Source organism: Chionomys nivalis, chromosome 12, assembly GCF_950005125.1.
Source record: "Chionomys nivalis chromosome 12, mChiNiv1.1, whole genome shotgun sequence".
NCBI lineage: Eukaryota > Metazoa > Chordata > Mammalia > Rodentia > Cricetidae > Chionomys > Chionomys nivalis.
In genome coordinates this window covers 5,506,414-5,525,280 of record NC_080097.1, presented here as the reverse complement: position 1 = coordinate 5,525,280, position 18,867 = coordinate 5,506,414, and positions in this window count along the sequence as shown.

The window sequence follows — 18,867 nt, the reverse complement described above, 5'->3', positions numbered from 1 at the left end:
AAATGTTAATGAAGAATTGAAAGCCTGTCTATCCGTGGATTCATATGGTTCTAAGGGTAAGATGCAATATTCATAATATAAACATCAGCAATGTATTATATTGCTTTGATGACAATGTAAGGTTTGCTACAAAATTTCAATGGGGAAGTTTCTTTTCCTAGGAAAGTTAGAAGCTCTTTGGGAATATTTTAGAAATGATTAAGATTTATTCATTGCTGGTGGTAGTGGCATATGCCAGCTCTCGGGAGGCAGTAGCAGGCAGACCCCTGAGGAGTTCGAGGGCAGCCTGGTTTATAAAGTGAGTTCTGGGACCACCAGGGCTGCTCAGAGAAACTCTGACTCTAAGCAATGTCTCAGAGGTTCGGTTCAGATGCTCTGTCATGAAGACCAGAGTTTGAACCCCAGGTCCGATGCCCATTGTCTCACAAATGCCTATAACCACAGGTTCAAGAGATCCCATTCTCTTCCCTTCCCCACATGGGCGCATGTGTGTGCACACACACACACACACACACACACACACACACACACACTTAAAATCAGAGTTCATGTTCTCTTCACAGACCCTGCCACACAGTCTCTCTGGTGCTGGGGTCCGAATTCTCCTCAAAGCTCCCACAAAGGTGTTGCCTACTCTACCCCTCTGCCATGGTCTTAGTAATTCTCACAACTCCTTCTTCCCCAGTTTTAAAACCTTCAAATAAAAAAGAATTCATTTATAAAGATTCAAAAAATTGAATTTGGGCTATAGAGCTCTGTCACACTTGTCAGATTTTGGATTTCTCCACGCCAAGCTTAGCAGCTGTCATTCTCCTGCTCTTAAGTGAGAATAATGCCATTCCTCCCCGAAATTATGGTAGTCAATAAATGAGTAAAGCAAGGATTTCATGTGGAAGAAATCACAGAGCAAGGGCGAGCGTTTGCTCAGTATAGAGTCTATGAATGGTCTATCATGGTCTTTGAAGTGATTTTGCCAGAAGCATGGCTCCATTGCTTACTGACTCTACACACTTAGATCTGGCATCTTAAACACACTGAGGCTTGGTTTCCGAACCTGGGAAAGGAGTACATAATGCTATCTCCTAAATGATCATTGTAAGATATTAAAATAATCTGTGCAAAGTACTCAGCGAAGTGTTTGGTATCATTTGTCACCAATGTTCTGAAAATAATCATATACCAAGAACATATCAATTAGAAATAAGGCTGGCCTCCTCATGGAAAAATGCTTTAATGAGTTTTGAAGGATAAATAATAATTGAATAGATGAGGAAGGAGGAGGAGCAATTAAGATAAGAAGTGTTGGGAAAGAAAAGTGTCAATGAAGTTAGGTAAGACTGTAAAGATAAAAGGCCCCAGACATGATGTTATCAGGAGTCTGGCTTAAAAGGAAGGAAGTTACAAGATAGAGACTCTGACATAATGTATGGTCCTGTGTCTAAAAGTTTTATGTCTGTGGGAATGTCTTAGACAGTGTTGGATTTGTGAATGGAGGAGGGAGGGGGAGGGAGTCAACAAATGAGAATACATTTCCGGCTCTTAGAGCTTAGGGGATGGGGAGGACAGTCTCTGCTGGAACCCAGTCATATTTCCATCTAGGTAATAGGAAAGGCAGGTTCCATAAATGTTCTGGCATGTAGAACAGTCCCAGGAAGGTGAGGCCTACAGACTATCAACAATAGAAAGCTGTCTTGAGCACTGAATTGAACTGGCAGGACTTTGAGCCACTTTACTTATTTTTCCTGACATATAACCTGCCTTTCCTGACTTATTTGCATCAGTATAGAATGTAGGGGCTCCAGAAATTGGGGGACCTTTTATTATATGAGGGATAATCCAATTAGTTCTTTTTATAAACTGAACTCTCTTGCTTTGGGGTGTCTGTTGCTAACTAATCTCTCCTAAAAACTTACTGTTTGCCAGTGTTTATTTTCTATCCTTAATGAGGCAATTTCAGCAAGGTGTACACCTATAGTGCCAGCTACTTATGCAGCTGAGGCAGGAGAATTTGAAACCAGCCTGATCAGTATACAAAGAGCCTTAGTATAAACAAACAAACAAACAAACAAACAAACAAACAAATTCTCCTTTCAGATTAGAGACTGTGTCAGCAAGTGACAAAGGTTAACTAGAGGAGACAAATCAGGCATGATGGCACATGTCTGTCATCCACTACCAGGATCTTGGGAAGTTGAGGCAGAAAGTTAAGGGTTCCAGGGTGGCCTAGGCTATGAAGTGAGACCCTGGGGTGGGGGAGAAAGGGAAGGAGGAATGACTTCACAGAAGCTGACCCTTTCCAGTCTCAAAGTACATCAGGCCAAAGAGTCCGTAGGAAATCAGCCGAGTATTTCACTCTGGGAGCAGAATTCACTCCACACAGAAAGAAAAGTATGCTATGCAAATCCAACTTTTTGATAGTAGATATAAGTTTATCATGGAGATTTATAAGTGAATATTACTCATTAAAAGCAATATGAAACCAAGAAGCAAAATCATTCAGGTATTGAGCTCTTGCCTAGCATGCCTGAAGCCGTGGATTGGATCTCTAACCCAGATGAGAGAGGGAAGAAGAAGAAAGAAGAAGAAGAAGGAGGAGAAGAAAAGAAGGAGGAGGAGGAGGAGTGATGGAGGAGGGTCATGTGTCTATGTATTAATTTCATTGGTTAATAAAGAAACTGCCTTGGCCCATTTGATTGGCCAGCCATTAGGTGGGTGGAGTAGACAGAACAGAATGCTGGGAGAAAGAAGCCGAGTCAGGCAGTCGATATGATTCTCCCCCTCCAGACAGACGCAGGTTAAGATCTTTCCTGGTAAGCCAGCTCGTGGTGCTACACAAAATATTAAAAATGGGTTAGAGCAATATGTAAGAGCTAGCCAATAAGAGGCTGGACCTAATGGGCCAGGCAGTGTTCAAAAGAATACAGTTTCCGTGTAATTATTTTGGGTATAAAGCTAGCCGTGCAGGAGCTGGGTGGCAGGAAGCAGCCCACTGCCGCCCCTTACAACAGAGGAGGAGGAGGAGGAAGAGAAACTGGGAGTAAAAATGAGTTAATGTGATAAATATGTATTAAATCTACGTTGGATTAAACCAACTAGTTGGGTGAAGAATTTAGCACCATGATGAAGAGAGTAAAAAACACACTGAAGATGCATATTCAGTCCAGACTGTGATGCTTCAATACAGGCGTAACCAAAGTGAGAAAAGTAGACAGTGCTGTCTAGGAAAGCTAAACAACAAGATTCCAAAGAGCGAAGCTTGGGAAGTGCTCCAGTGTTTATGAAGTACATGACTGCAAAGTTGGGAAAAATAATGTTAAATAGAGTCAAATAAAGAAGAAGTCATATATTAAAATACCATAGACTAACAACAGTAAATCATCAAATATAAGAATTATAAAAGCTGGGGCTGGGGAGCTCAGTCAGTGGTTAAGAGTATACAATGCTCTTGTAGAGGAGCTGTATTCAGTTCCTGGCACCTACATCAGGAAACTTATAATTACCTCTAATTCCATTTTCATGGGATCTGACACCCTCTCCTGATCTCCATGGGCCCCAGGCATGCATGCATGCATGCAGACACTCACACATACACATACAAAATATAAATCTTATTAAAAAGGAATTCCTAAAGCTATCATGAAAAAAATAAAAAAGATGCAGAAATTAGTGTGAACTTTCCATCATGAATAGATACCAGGAGAAAGGGAGTAGTATGTTTTAAATGACAAAGGAAAGTAACTGTGAGACCTCTGTCAGCCTGGTCTAAAACGAGGGTTCCAGCCAGGGCTGCATAGTAAGACCCTGCCTCAAACAGCAGCAAAGCCACATAAGGCAAGCAAGATACAAAAGCAACACCTGTCAATTCATTCCATTGGATGACTCTCATCCCGCTGTGAACCCTCCAATTCAGGAGATGGTAATGATGTCATTCTATGTCCCATTTACATTAAAACCTTCCTGCTGTGGGTTCCCAGGTGGAAGTGTCTAAAAGAGGGCTGTTTAAAATAAAGCACTTGGAATTTGTGGCTCTCAACACCTATGAAGTTGAGCAACTGAGAGCAAAGATGAATAACTTCGGCCTCCAGAACTGGAAGGGGAACTCTCCAAGACGAAATAATTAATGATTTTCAGAGAGGTACATTGCGAGAGTACCCAGATATTGCAAAACATTCAGTCTGTGCTCTCCCTTCCTTTGCTAGAACATTCTCTAGGCTCCAACAAAAACAGAAGAAATGAATAGACCCAATGTTGCATCTGATACCGAGTTCTGACTCAGTCCCATTGTTCCAGATAATACACGACACAAAAGTGTAAGACATAGGCTACTAAACGTCTGTTCCGTGTATTGTGCTCTATAAAAAATAGTGTAACCTCAACTGGCATTATATCATTCTTAATGTAGTTAATTCTCAGTAAAATGAATTACATTATCATTGGTAATACATACTAAACATGTATATATATTACCTATTAAAAACACAGTAAATTAAACCAAAACTTTGTTTTTATTAAACAAATAAGAACATGCAAAGATGCCTAGCATCACCAGCCCCTGGGTAAAAACCAAGTGAGATGCTGGCATACACTCATTAGAATGGGTAAAAGTGAAAAGCCTGGCAAAGTCGAAGTTAATGAGAGTCTGGAGAGTGGATGTTCTTATCCGTGTGTGAAAGTGTATTCTACAGTTTTAGAGAGGAGAGGTTCAAAACCAAGGTGTGAGTTGAGCTCTCTGTCTGGAGGCCTCCTTCAGCTCCCTGTGACTCAGCTTTCCTCATCCTATGACCTCATCCTTGACCTCTCTTTGTGCCTCTCTCCTCTGTCTCTGCCTCACTTATAAAGATAGTGATGGCCTTTAAAATCTACCCGTAAGTCAGGATAGTCCCCTTCTCTCCAGATCCTCAACAAACACAGCATTTACCATATAGAGATATGTTTAAGGTTCTAAATGTGGGCCTATCTTCCAGCCCATTACCCAGCCCAGACACAAAGACTGGTGAACTGGTTAACCGTTTACTCTACACCCTACACAGCAGGTGACCACTCAGGAGCCAAGTCGCTGATAAATGTAACAAGATGGTTGCCTCTCAAGGCCTCTTTTCTAGTGAAAGACGATGGACCCCAAAGACTACAGACCATATTATTACATTCATTCCAGTCTAAGAATTTTCTGGATGACACTTGATAGTTGCTAAAGATTGGTGACTCAAGAAGCAGACAGACTTAAAGGGGGAGCTAGGACATTTTCAGTGGAGATGGGAATGGCACCCATCTTGACGATGGTAGGGTCATATGACTATGTACATTTCAAAGCTTATCTACTAGATGTTTAAAATTAGTGAATTTTGTTTGAGGTAACACATATTCTTTATAGATAAGGACATCCTGATGGTTAAGTTGTTAACTTGACAGGGTCCAGAATCCCCTGGAAAATAAAACTCTGGGCATATCCGTTAGTAGGCTTTTAGATATCGGGTTAGCGGAGGTGTAAAGACACACCTAATATTGGTAGCACTATCCCATGGGTTGTGCGGAATCCAAAAGCGAAAGGGTCTGCACACCAGCGCTCATGGCTCTTGCTTTCCGCCTGTGAATGTGGCGTGACAACTACGTGACATTCCTTGCACTGAGTCTTCCCTACGGGACAGACTGCCCTCGACCTGGGAGCCCAGGCAAACCTTCTGTCCTTAAGTTGCTCCCGTTAGCTATTTTGTCACACAACAGAAGTATATAACACTCCCACCAGACTTCAGTCATGCATTTCATCAGATACAACTTTTAAAATTCTTTTCTTGATCTATTTCTTTTTTTTTAAATATTTATTTATTTATTTATTATGTATACAATATTCTTTCTGCGTGTATGCCTGAAGTCCAGAAGAGGGCACCAGACCTCATTACAGATGGTTGTGAGCCACCATGTGGTTGCTGGGAATTGAACTCAGGACCTTTGGAAGAGCAGGCAATGCTCTTAACCGCTGAGCCATCTCTCCAGCCCCTCTTGATCTATTTCTTATAACAGGCTCTGGATCACTGCTGGGTTGATTCCCCCCACCCCCATTGTTCTGAGGTTAATAAAAAAGATTTGAGAAATGCATGTAAAAAGTATCTTTTAGAAGTGTTAACCTGGAGGAGGTAAAGATGCAGCTTCCGTGAGTCGTCTTAAACCCAGGATCATCAACACCAGATGCCCACACTTGCCCAACTTTGAGCCAAGTGAAATCAGTTGTGTACCTGAGATTCTCCAGTACTTGAGGGCTACACGAGTTCCCACCTGGTTGCTAAGAATTTCCCCTTGGATCAGTCCCCAAAATGACAATGATGAGTTTTGTTTAAGGCAATCGGTGACTGGAAGCATTTGCAGATTCCAGTGAGATTAAAGAACAGACAGTTCCAGAGGGGGTGGCTCTTTATTCTACTGCCAGATTGTCAAAACCCCCAAGGAGCCACCAAGAAACAGAAAGGAGCAGGAAAAAAAAGTAAATAAATGAATAAATAAGCATAATAGAAATCTATATATAATAATACACAGTTGGTTTGGTTGGTTTTGGTTTCCCAAGACATGGTGGTGTCAATATGGTCCTGGTTATCCTGGAACTCTCTCTGTAGACCAGGTTGGCCTCAACTCAAACAGACCCACCTACCTCTGCCTCCCGATTAAAGGCGTGTGCCACCACCACCCTGCAGAAATACTAATTTTTTTTTTTTTTTTTAATGAGATGGCCAACACTGTTTGACAGGTATGTCCTTAGCCAGATGACTTTTTGGAAAGATCCTGGAGGCTGTCTAATCTGTGGCTGCCATGTTGTTGGCTGTCCTCATGGTATCACAGCCCTGCAGTGGATACCCTGATGGCTGAGAACCATGAGGTAAAATAGGTGCTATTTTTTTAGGTTGGCTTACGTCTGTTCCTCCTTTCTTGTCTCTTCCTTAGAGTACGATCCTGGTTACAGCAGAGAGATTCAAGCGAGCTCCTCCCCAACTGTATCTGTCCAACTGACACAGCAATCCTCTAATTTCTAGAATTCGCTATGAATTTCAAGGCCTACATGCTTTGATCCTTTAACCCTCATCAGTTTCTGGTCCTTGTCTGTCCCCACTTGGATCCATTCTTCATAGTGACACTCTAAAATTGCCTTTCAAATATAAAATCCAATCTGGACTGGACGTTTGAAGTGCTTGTCAGAAAGCACAGAATTGGAATTTGGATCTACAGATGCCACATAAATGCTTAGTTGGCATGGTAACCTCCCTGCAATCCCAGTGCCCCCCCCCCCCCAAGACAAGAATCCCCAGGGCAAAATGGATAGTTCTGGGTTCAATTGAGAAACCTACTATCTCATTGAAAACGGTGGAAAGCAACAGGTAAGAAGTCATGCCTTCTTCGGGCCTCCATCTGCACACGCACTCAAGTACACACACACACACACACACACACACACACACGCGCGCGCGCGCGCACACACGGGTGCCCTTCAGGACTGTAGGAAATGGGGCAAGGCAGTTCAGAAACCCACCTCCAGCTCACAGGTAGAAAATGCCAGAACAAGCCTCATGATCACGCCCACTTTGTGGGCGAATCGAATCTCTTTAAACTGTATCCAAGTTTGTTTTGCCTACTCCAAGGCACTTATTTCATTCGTTCTTTACATGAGACCGTGAATTAACAGGAAACAAAACCATAGTTCTAGAAGAGGCCATATTCGGCCCCGAGCAAGAGTTCGTAGTCAAGTAGCTATAACGTGGCCAGATAGGGTGTGTCTACAAAGCCTCTTTAAGGGCAGAACACCCCCTTGCAGGTGCTACCTTGTCACCTGTGGAAGACACTTTTCAGGGGAGTTAGGAGAAGCCCCTGCTTGGCCCTTGGGCTCCCCGTGGGAACGCGCCAGCCATTACTCTCCCCAAGGGCTGGGGCCGCGCCACCTCCTAGCCCGCGGGGTGCGGAGCCCTGGCCTGTGATCGCGCGCCAGGGAGCAGGCGGGCTCCCGCGCAGGCCGGCCGAGGGCGGCGCCTGTGATCTGCAGCCAGGGCGCGCGCGCGGGGCGTCCCCGGGGCCCCGCTGTGATCGCGCGCCAAGCGCACCCAACAGCCCGCGCGCGCGCGCGAGGCTTTCCCGGAGCTCCCGCTGAAAGTGTCCCCAGACCAAAGGGTCGGGGAAGCCGGTTCAAGCCGGCAAGTGAGTCCTTCTGAAGCGTCGCACCCCACTCTTTACTATGAGGCACCCCCAAAACCTCTCTAATGCCCATTCGCGGCTGGGTGGAAGCAGGAGGACGTTTGGCCCCAAGCGATGAAAAGAGAGGCTCTTGGAGGTGCCTGTCACGCTCTCTGAAAGAAGCAAAGGAGATCGCAGCTGATCTCGTGTCCAGTTAGAGGAAGTCCTGCCTGGTTTGGTGTTGTGATTCTCGTGGTGATAATCAAACAGGTGTGAATAGTTTAGCATCAAAGAACCGTTTCTTTCTTGAACGGCTCCCTCTGCTGAGGGAAGGGAGACAAAAGCCTCTATTAGCATAGGGTTTGCAAAGCCACCTGTTCAAATAACTCTGCCAAAGAGAGCAAGCCAGCCTTGGAAAGAAAACCCTAAAGCAGTGCAAATACTTGCCGTGAAGTTGAAGGATTAAACTGATCACAGTCGCAAACTGGGAGGAGGAGTTCTCTGTTTGTAATAAAAGTTGGCAGAGATTATTTTTAGCAGCCTGTTTGAGTCCTTTCGATGAGGAGATAACACCTTTCACAGTCTTGTCAAAAATAAAAATATGAGAGAAAAATTCAGTCTGCCCTAACTAATCCAGCAAACGTTTCTGTTTGGAAATCCCGATTTCAGGTCATGGGTGAGTAAATAGGATTCTGCCCAGAGACAATGGTTCTGCACAGGCCAGGCTGTGTCTGCAATTGTTGTCATTGCTGCCTCCCATTCCAAGAAAACAAAACCACGATTTCATCAGCATCGATTTTTAATATTTTTGAAATGTTATTTTACATTTGTTTTTGTGGCGCAAGAGGAGAGTGTGGGAAGGAGTGGGAGGAGCCGAGTGAGGAGCCAGGAGAAACTTGACTTGGGGAGAGTGGGTGGGAGATCAAAGGATGACAATGGTGGCAGAGAGGGTGGAGGACCAGCGCCCAGCACTGTGGGAATAGCGCACACTGGCACAGGTAGGTATGGCAGCAAAGAAGGGGCTAGACCCGACCTGGGACCCTGACCAGAGGCCTCTGCCCGGAACCGTGCTGTTTGGAAGACCCCTGTTGGCTCTCCCGGGTCCCAGTTGGTTACCCTGGTGGGAACTCTCTGAGAGCCTAAAGAACACACCTATCTAGGGAGGGCTTCGTCCTTCTGGCCACTGGCTATGCAAGTGTGATCCACAGACCATGAGTCTTACTTGGCAGCTTGCCCCAGAGTTCGGTGTTATCACACATCTGTCAAGAAGGTAGGGGTACGCTCAAGGCCCAGAAGTAGTGGTCTAAATCACTTAGGGTCTGCAGAAACCTCAAACGGCCCGCCCAGAGGTGCCAGCCTCCTTCAGAGACTTGTGTGGGCCTCTTTCCTGGGTCCATCCTTGCAAGGGCACAGCACAGAGCAAAACCCACTAGTGTGAGTAACCCAGGTCTGAGCCATTTGTGAGGCTGGAAGAGATGGCCAGTCTTCGCCTGTGTCCTTTGGGCTGTCCTTGACCGCACAAAGCCCTCCTGTGCCAGGCTGTGGACTCTCGTGTGCCTCCCCGTTTCAGAGTAAAAAGGCCAGCTCAAGAATTTAAAACTTAAAAAAGGAATTCTAAAATGGAATCAGGACTTCCAGATAGCCACGATGGCGTGCCAAGACGGGTGGTTAACATGCACTGGCTTCCACGTTTCATTAATTTCGTTTGTAGATGCACCTATTTAGACACATGATTGATGGCTGCTAATCACATTCTTGCCCTGGGCCCTGCAGGCAGCAGACACTTCCTACAGTAGGAGAGAGAAGGTAGCTGGAAGAAGCAAGGTCTGTAGCATCCTTCAATGCCGAGATGCATCCTCTTGACTCAGTTGTCTAGAAGGGCAAACTACATCTGTGTTTTGTTTTGTTTTTTCTGTTGCGATGCTGGTGACAGCTGTTTGCCCCAGAGAAGGATTGAGCTTCACGAACAAACAGAATTGAACTTGTTCCACTAACGCTCAGTACGAAAGCCATTCATTTTTCTTTTCAACCAACATTGATTATTCCTCCATTATGGTCCAGACACCATGTTTAGCCTGCCTCTGATGAGTGAGGCCTGGCTGCCCTCAAATCTCCTTGGCCACTTACGCAGGCAAACCTGTCTTTATCAGGTAGGCCTGCTTCTCCAAACTCCCTTGTCTTCCACACGTTGAATGCTTATCCAGATGCTCAGGATTCTTCAACAGCGTTTACCTAGTAAGGACTTGGGAGATAACTTGGATGAGTAGACAAGGTGGGTAGGCGGCGAGTGTTCAAACTTGTGTATACGGCAGCATAAGATCCAGGCCAATTCAACTGCTTTTGTCTTATCTATTAATCTTGTTTAGGGCACTGGCAATTTCCTTATTGTGACTTGATATTATGAAATCTTGTTGAATAGCTTCATTGGTGATGTGTTATGTCTGGTCTCCCAAGGATAGGTCAAAAACATGCATTGTTTAAAACATGTGTGGTACCTATCATTGCTTCTACCAGAAAGACAGCACTTGAATAAACTCTCTCACTCTGAAGTGTTGGCAACTTTATGTTTTAAATCTTCATAATAATTGTCTCTTATTTTGAAAAGGAACTCAGGGGCTAGAGAGATGGCTCAGCAATTAAGAACACTTGCTGCTCTTCGAGAGAACTGAATTTGATCCCTAGCACCCACATGGTGGCTCACAGCCATCTGTAGCTCCAGTCCTAGGGGATGATGCCCTCGTCTGGCCTCCATGGGCATTGCACACATGTGGCATACATGCCAGCGAATACTCATACACACCAATGATAGAAACTTTTAAAGGAACTCAAGAACACGAGGCATCAACATGAACGGCCAGCAATGGCTCCTTTAGCATCTGCATGGGATATATTTTGTGTTGAGTTCCCCGACCCCCTTAAATCTAGCACACGGGCAATTTTATGGCTTGCCTACTCAAAACTTAGCCCCTAAGGAAAGGCCCCTGGCAGGAATGAAATGAGGGAATTAATGTCTTTACTAGGCATGGTTGGCTGCCACAAGGATCCTCTTAAAAGTGCTATTTTCATTCCAAAGGCCAGCAGTCAGGAAATCCATTAAACTGGGGTCCTAATATTTTAAGTGGGAGTAAAGCTGAGAACGAGAATGAGCCTTTATGTGATGATGAAGAAATCTTCCCCTGCCAGAGACGAAGCAAAGTCCAAGGCAATCAGGAGCTGGTACCAACAGGATTCCACAGAGAACCTGCATGTCAGCTGCTTGCAAAGTCATCATGGCTCTGGGAATAGTCAAGGTATTGCTGGAAACCTGTCCCCAGAAGAAACAACCTTGCTTACTGTTCCATCCTCAATTCCTCCTGACTTGACTCCCAAGTCTACTGTGAAGAAGGCAAAAGACAGCCATGGACACCCCCATGGGGTCAACACCAGCACTGCTGACCAGACAGATATGTAGATGAAGGCAGGATGAATGCCCCATGGATGGAGAACAGGAAGCATGAGTTCCTCCTCCAGCTCTTGCTGCAGCACACAGGATGTTGCTAACAAAATCGGCATCTCCAAAATGGAGTCTCGCGAGCTCAATCTAAGCAATTTACACCATAAAGGAGGGGACCAAAGTTAGACACAGAAAGGCTCACTACTCCGACTTCACCATTATACAGGTCCACTCTACCCCATAAATATATTCATTTTAAAAATCACGGTGTGATTCCTAGCATTGTAAATCTATAAATAAAAACTAATAAATGAGAAAACAACAAAACCACATAATCATTTTTTTAAAAGACAGAGGGTAACTGAGGGTGAATATAATCAAAAATACATAATGTACGAGAGTGAAAATGTGATATTGAAACCCGTTATTATGCATAATTTGGTTGATGCCAGTGACAAGATTAACTGTTTTAAAGCGCTGTCTGTGGAAAGCTGTCCTGACTTCAGTCCTCGCTGTGGCAGCCCAGTGGCTTCAGAACAACTTGAAAGCCCAAATCCCACCAATAGGAGTTGATTGGTTCAAGTTTTTGTTTGTCACTTGCTTTGCTTGCCCCACACATGTGAATAAGAAGCTCAGCCTTATTTTTTATCTTGGGAAGCACCATTTTCCCAAGAAAACTTGCTTAACTATTTCCCTTTGCCTGATAGCTGATTTTAGGCACCTCCCCAAAGGCATGTGGCAGCAAGTCCAGACGCACCGTGCAATTCAGAAGCCATTATTTCATCGATGACTGACAAGAAGTAGACCCTTAGTGTGGCTACTAAGGTGCTCCCCCAACACAAGGTAGGCTGTGTTCACCACCAGTTACTCTTGAGCAATGCTTTTTTCAAAGATTTCTTTCTAATCAGTGTATGTTCACATGTTTCTATGTGGGTATTTACATAAGAGGGCAGGGCCTGCAGAGGCCAGAAATGTGAATTGGATCACCTGGAGCAACTGAACCTGGCGGGACATTTGTATTGGGATCTGAACTCAGGTCCTCTGCAGGAGCAGTACACACACTTTTTACCCAGATAGATCTAGCTTTATTACATTTATGGGCTCTCACACGCTAAGGCCCATATGTGGGGTCAGAGCACAATTTGGAGAGGATCTTCTCTCCTTCTATCTCCCACAAGTTTGCCAGCACGCTGTTGCTCCGTTTGTTGTTTAGATGGTTTTTGAGATAGGATCTCACTGTGTACCCTTGGCTAGCTCAGAACTCACAATACTGTACTCCACCTCACAGACATCGCCTTCTCTCTACTTCCCAGGTGCCGCGATTAGAAGTATGTGCTGCCACAGCAGCTCCGTTTGACAGTGGAGATTTTGCTGTAGTCCTGCCAATAGACAGCCTAGTTTTGTTTTTTATTTTTATTTTTTAAGTGTTTTTTATTGCTGTGAAAAGACACCATGACCACAGCAACTCTTATAAAGAAAACATTTAATTGGGTGGCTCCCTTGTAGTTTCAGAGATTCAGTGTGGCGATACCTTGTTTGTACAAATAAAGCTTGGCTGAAGGAGGGTGGAGCTAGTGGCTAGTTAACCATGGAAGTCTGGAGGTCTGTACAGACAGTCAGGAAGTGGTATGGCTGGGCAGAGAGAGGAAGTGATAAGGCGGGAGAAACAAGAACTCAGTCTGTTTTCAGCTGGGAAGGTGAGAGGTAAGGTGCTGTGGTTTTGTTCCTTTGGCTCTCTGGTCTCTCAGTACTTTCCCCAATATCTGACTCTGGGCTTTTATTATTAAGACCTATTAGAACCGTGCAACATGTCACTAATGGTCTTATAGAGTACTAACTCTAGAAAAAGGCTTCGCTTAGTCTTCTGCACATGATTTCAGGTTTGAGTCTCTATCAGTTTTCTGCAAGGAACCATGACCATGCCGAACAGCACACTGTGAAGTCTCCAAAAGGAGACGGAACCCCACAATGACGATTCCTCCAGGACCATGATAATGCCACTAAACTGTCAAACACCACCTAATGTATATATTTATTTAAGTATATATTTACCAATAAAATCCCACCCCCACAGTGACACACTTCCTCCACCAAGGCCACACCTCCTAATAGTGCCACTCCCTTGGGAAGCCATTTTCTTCACCACAGATACTATTTTCTGTCTTAAATCTTGCCAATTAGAGAATACAGATCCGTCATGGTCATCGTATTTGCTAACAAAACAGTATGGAAGAAAACTGGGAAATCCTCTTAAGGAAAGTAGCAACCAACACCCTTCAGATTCCAGTGAACTTTACAGTAGCCAGAGGTGCTAACCTTGGTTTGTTAAATCAGACATACCGATTTTTTTTCAATATGATTACAAACCACCGAGGTGATGTGTTTTAGAAATTGTTTCTATAAGGAGTTGTGGAAGCCTGGGCTCAGCCTCTCTCCACTGCGTTTGCACACTGGCTTGGTTACAACATACAAAAGTAGCAACAATCAGTGATGCTTCTTCCTTACACACCCAGTGCCAGTGGAGTCTAATGGGTTGACCAGGTATCTAAGAGAGGTGATGAAAAGAGCTAGATACTTTTCATATTTAGAAAGCACCTTTATTGTGCTAAGAATCTGCAGCTAGACAGTCATAGGCCCTTGAGGAGAACCTTCTACTGTTATGCTGCTAAATAGACATAACATTTAACCGACTCCTAATAACTTATCATTATCCCAAAGATCAATGAGATGCATTCTCAACCCACATCTGAGAAGCTTCTATTTGCAGTAGTTGGTGATTAACACAGGGGCCCACAATTGGACAAGATGCAGAGACTGCACAATGCTCAGCTCTAAAGGGAACATATATATACTGCAACCCCCACCCACCCCAGGCTCAGAGATCACTGGAAGAGGTGGAGGAAAGAGTATAAGAATTACAGGTGGTAGTTGACTACACGGGACATCATTATCTGCACACTTGAAATCACGGTGGTTGTGACAGTATGCACAAACCCTGAACAAAACCAAGTCAGACGAAGTTCCAGCCAATCCCATCTCACGCCATGGAGCTGCTGGAAATTGTGAGCTGCTGGGAGTGGGGCTGACAGTTGGCACTAGGAGCAGCCCCTTGTAAGTTGGTCATGCTCCAGTAAAAGACCACACAGCCAAGACTATCTGGGCAGCACAAACTGGTCTTGAGAGGTATAAAAAAATAAAGGGACACAAAATTGGGTGAGCAGCAAAGGGTGAGGGGTAGACACAATCAAAACACATTGGGTGAAACTCTCAAAAAACTAATTTAAAAAGGCAAAAGATGAAAGTGCACCCTGAAATAAACTTGATTGGCACAGCAACTGTTGACAGAGGTTTTGTCTGCCCAGTCCCACAGCCCTTTCATCCCAAAGAAATACAGAGAGAGAGGCTTACATTAATTATAAACCGGTTGGCCTATTAGCTCAGGCTTATTAACTAATTCTCACATCTTCAATTAGCCCATAATTCTTGTCTGTGTTAGCCACCTGACTTGGTACCTTTATCAGCAAGGCGTTCTCATCTTGCTTCCTCTGCATCTGGGTGAGGGCTGCAGACTCAGCCTTTCCTCTTCCCAGAATTCTCCTGTTCTCATAGCTCCGCCTCTACTTCCAGCCTGATCACCCCACCTCTACTTCCTGCCTGGCTATTGGCCAATCAGTATTTTATTAAAACACAAGTTTACAAAGTATAAGACCATTGTCCCACAGCAAGCAACAGATAAAGATACCTTTCTATTGTGGAAAACCATAGAACTTCCTGATAAAAGTGAACTTCAGCTGAGTCCCAGTGCCGTGGGCCATCTGCCTGGTGTCCCAAGAGCAGTGAGAGTCACTCAGGGGCTTTCTACTGATGGAAGTTTTTCTTACTAGGAATTTACAGGACAATGTGAGCTTTCAAGGTATTAAAAACTCCAAACTCCGAATCACTGATGAGCCAGATTTCCAGGAGTTCTGCCTGCATTCTGGGTAAGGCGCTAGCTACACAGCACTTCACACACATGCACACCTCACACAGGTATGCAGATTGAGTGATAGTCTTTGCCTTAAGCTGTGTGTGAGGGAGCCGTTCAAACCCAACTCAAAATTAAGAGTTGCCGATTTTTCTCCAACTCGTACAGTCAGCTCCTGCTAATCCCGGTGTGGGTTCTTCACTCTGCGGCTGAACTGTAGACAGCATTTATGTTTGCTTCTGACTTTGTTTTGAACAAAGAACACAAGAGAGTTCAGCGATTCAGACTCTGGGACCTTCATCTAGATTCTCACTTAACATTTTCCTCCTGCCTTTGCCTTCCGTCCTGTTAATATTTTTATCTGTAATCATGTACATCCTATCTAGGTATATACTATGCATATATGATGTGTATATTATGTTTATGCACATATATACATAACCATGTTTGCTTAACCATTGTTGCAGACATCATAGGCCTTTACTGCTAAAGATTAAGTGTGTATTTCATAGGGTTATTTTCTTACATTGCACAGAATAAAAAGCAAATTCAGGAGGCTTAACATGGGTAAACTCTATTAGCAACTGTATGCCTTCTACTCCAATGTCACCAACTCATTGCTGTCTTTACTATTGTCCTTTTAAATCCAGGATCACCATGTATTCAGTTGCCATGGCCTTTAAGTTACTGCCTACAAGGGAACACTTCTGTAACCTCTAATGGCTACCGACAGTTTTTAGGGGCACTGCTGTCTTGTAGAATGTTCTCAGTTCTGGTTCGTTGGATGGCTGATGACCTCAGGAGTGTCATGAAAGTGAGGCGGGATTAGTCATGGCTGCACACATCAAGAGACAGGGTGCTAGCTTGTCCCACTGCTGTTAACATTATCTGCTGCCTTAGGTCAGACCTGGTGCCTGGTTAGGAGGCGTCTGCCAGATTTTGCTATGGTAAACAAAAAATTCCCCTCGTACTATGGGAAAACACATTTCCACAAGTGGGTATTTGTTGTTTCTACCCAAATATCCATTTTGGCCCACTTAGCAAAACCAGTGTTGGAACTGTCTGAATTGCTGCTGACTATGGTGGCTCCGCAGGTGCTTTTCTACCAATTGTTCTATATTTATTAGTTGCTATTCTGTTACAAGAAGCTTTTAATTCCATCTGTCTTTTCATTACCCACTTACCCATCTCCACTCCCATCTTGTTAGTGTGGATACATGAATTATTTTTAATTGATTCATTTCTTATAAATGGAAAGTTTCTGCATTCTTAAACTGTGACCTCCCGACACCTTACTTAAGAAACGACTAACATGATATAAAGCTACCTCACACGCCCTCATTTTAGCTTTTGTCAGAGCAATCTGCAAAATTTGATTTTAAACATGTTTTTCATGTGATTCTCTCCCCCAAATAACTGTGATTAACTTCTGTATCAAACACGGTTTTCACAATAATCAATTTCCTTTTACCTGGTGGGATGGATCCTTGTAGTTTATCTTGATGGCTTCATGAAGATGGCTGCTAAGTGATTGAGTTTAATTAGGACCTCGCAGAGGTGTTGGAATCCGGGGATCTGTCTTGACCCTGGCTACTCTTAAAGAACTGTATTCTCGTCTTGATTCACACAGTGAACCAGGCCCGCAGAGTGAAGGTGGTAGTCATTTTTAAATTCAGTTTTGCTCTATGTGTGTGAGTGCTCACATAAATGTGTGTACCATGTGTGTACCTGGATCCCAAAGAGCCCGGAAGAGAGAACATCCAGAGCTCAAGTTAAAGGCGGTTGTCAAGCCCCCATTCAGTTTCTCAAGCCTTCCTACTCTGAGTAGTAAATTCTTCTGTTACTGGAAAACCCTGTTACTGGAGTAACAGAAGTATAATTGGTACCCAGACCTGTGCTACTGACCTCAAAACCAGAAGTCCATTACCATAGGCTACCCCTTAAAACTGATAATTTTAAAGTTTAGAAGCCAGCCATTGCTATCCACTCAGCAGACATCTTGTGGTTCGGGGATAGCTACGTGCAATGACTGAAGGCCCAGCTACCTCACACGTCAAGACAATCTGTGTGCACCATCTTAGCTTTGTCCTTTCTCATGGTGTGGATGTTGGGGGAAGGTCATCTGGATAAGCCTCCAGCTCAGCTTTCCCTTCCGACCAACCGAGTCTTCTTTCTTGATGCTACAAGTGTGGGTCCTGAGGGCATGTCTGCCCATACCAGTAAGCATGCTGAACCCTAAAATCCATCTTACTCTTCATTCTACAAGCCAACCTGCAATCTGGACCCAAAGAACTGGTTCTCAGGGAGGATTTTCATTAGCAAATTATATGCATACCCAAAATACTGATTTCTACATCCCAGACGATGAAAAGGTGGAAACAGGAACGGTGCATTTGGATGTGATAAGCTGCTGGGTCAAAGTCTTAGGCTAACAGGGTTAGCATGACCTTTCAAATACACATACCACACCAGTTAGGGCACATGCAGACCTTGGCTGCCCAAGCACCAAGAGCTGCAAATGCTTTGCTTGCTCCAGGCTACAAGATAAGCCTAGAACAGCCTCACATTTGAAGAACTCGGGAGGAATGATTTCCCAGCTGCGCATGAGTCATGACTGCACCCAGGCGCGTCTCTTTGTTGGAAGACTCAGGGGCTGAAGCCGAGATTCTGACAGATAGCAGTGAGCACAGCTCGGCTCACTTAGTCGTGGGGTACTGGGCGTGGAAAGCCTGGAGTACGAGTCTACACACTACTCAGGCCAACCACCCCAAACACACACATATGGTGGGCAGGAAGTTAAATACTCCAAAAGCCCCTTTGTTCTATTATTGTGTTGGGTCCCCTGGAACTGTGCCTGCAGATGACTCTGAGCTGCCCTGTGGAGACTGGAAGTTGAACCCGGGTCCTCTGGAAGAGTAGCCAGTGCTCCTAGCCACTGAGCCATCTCTCTAGTCCCTAGAAGCTTCCTTTGCATCTCACCTGACCCCCCAACAGTTTCAGGTTCCTAAAGTAAGTGCCACTAGGTTTTGTACATTACAGTTTAGTTATGACTAGCTTTGAATTCTGTATAAATGGGATCACAAGTCTTTTGGGTCAGACATCTTTGAAATGAGATCATGTTCCTAACACCCGTGAGTTGTGCCTGTACTTCGTCTCCATCGCTGTGTTCTAGCACCTGCTGCTTCTGTGCTGGTAAGAATTTCACTTATTTCCAGGCTAAAATACTTAGAATTGTGCTCCCAATGACATCCTGCACACTTCTTAGTGCTTATGTGTGTATACCAGAGAGGGCACAAGCCATAGGGTGCCGCGCATCGCACCC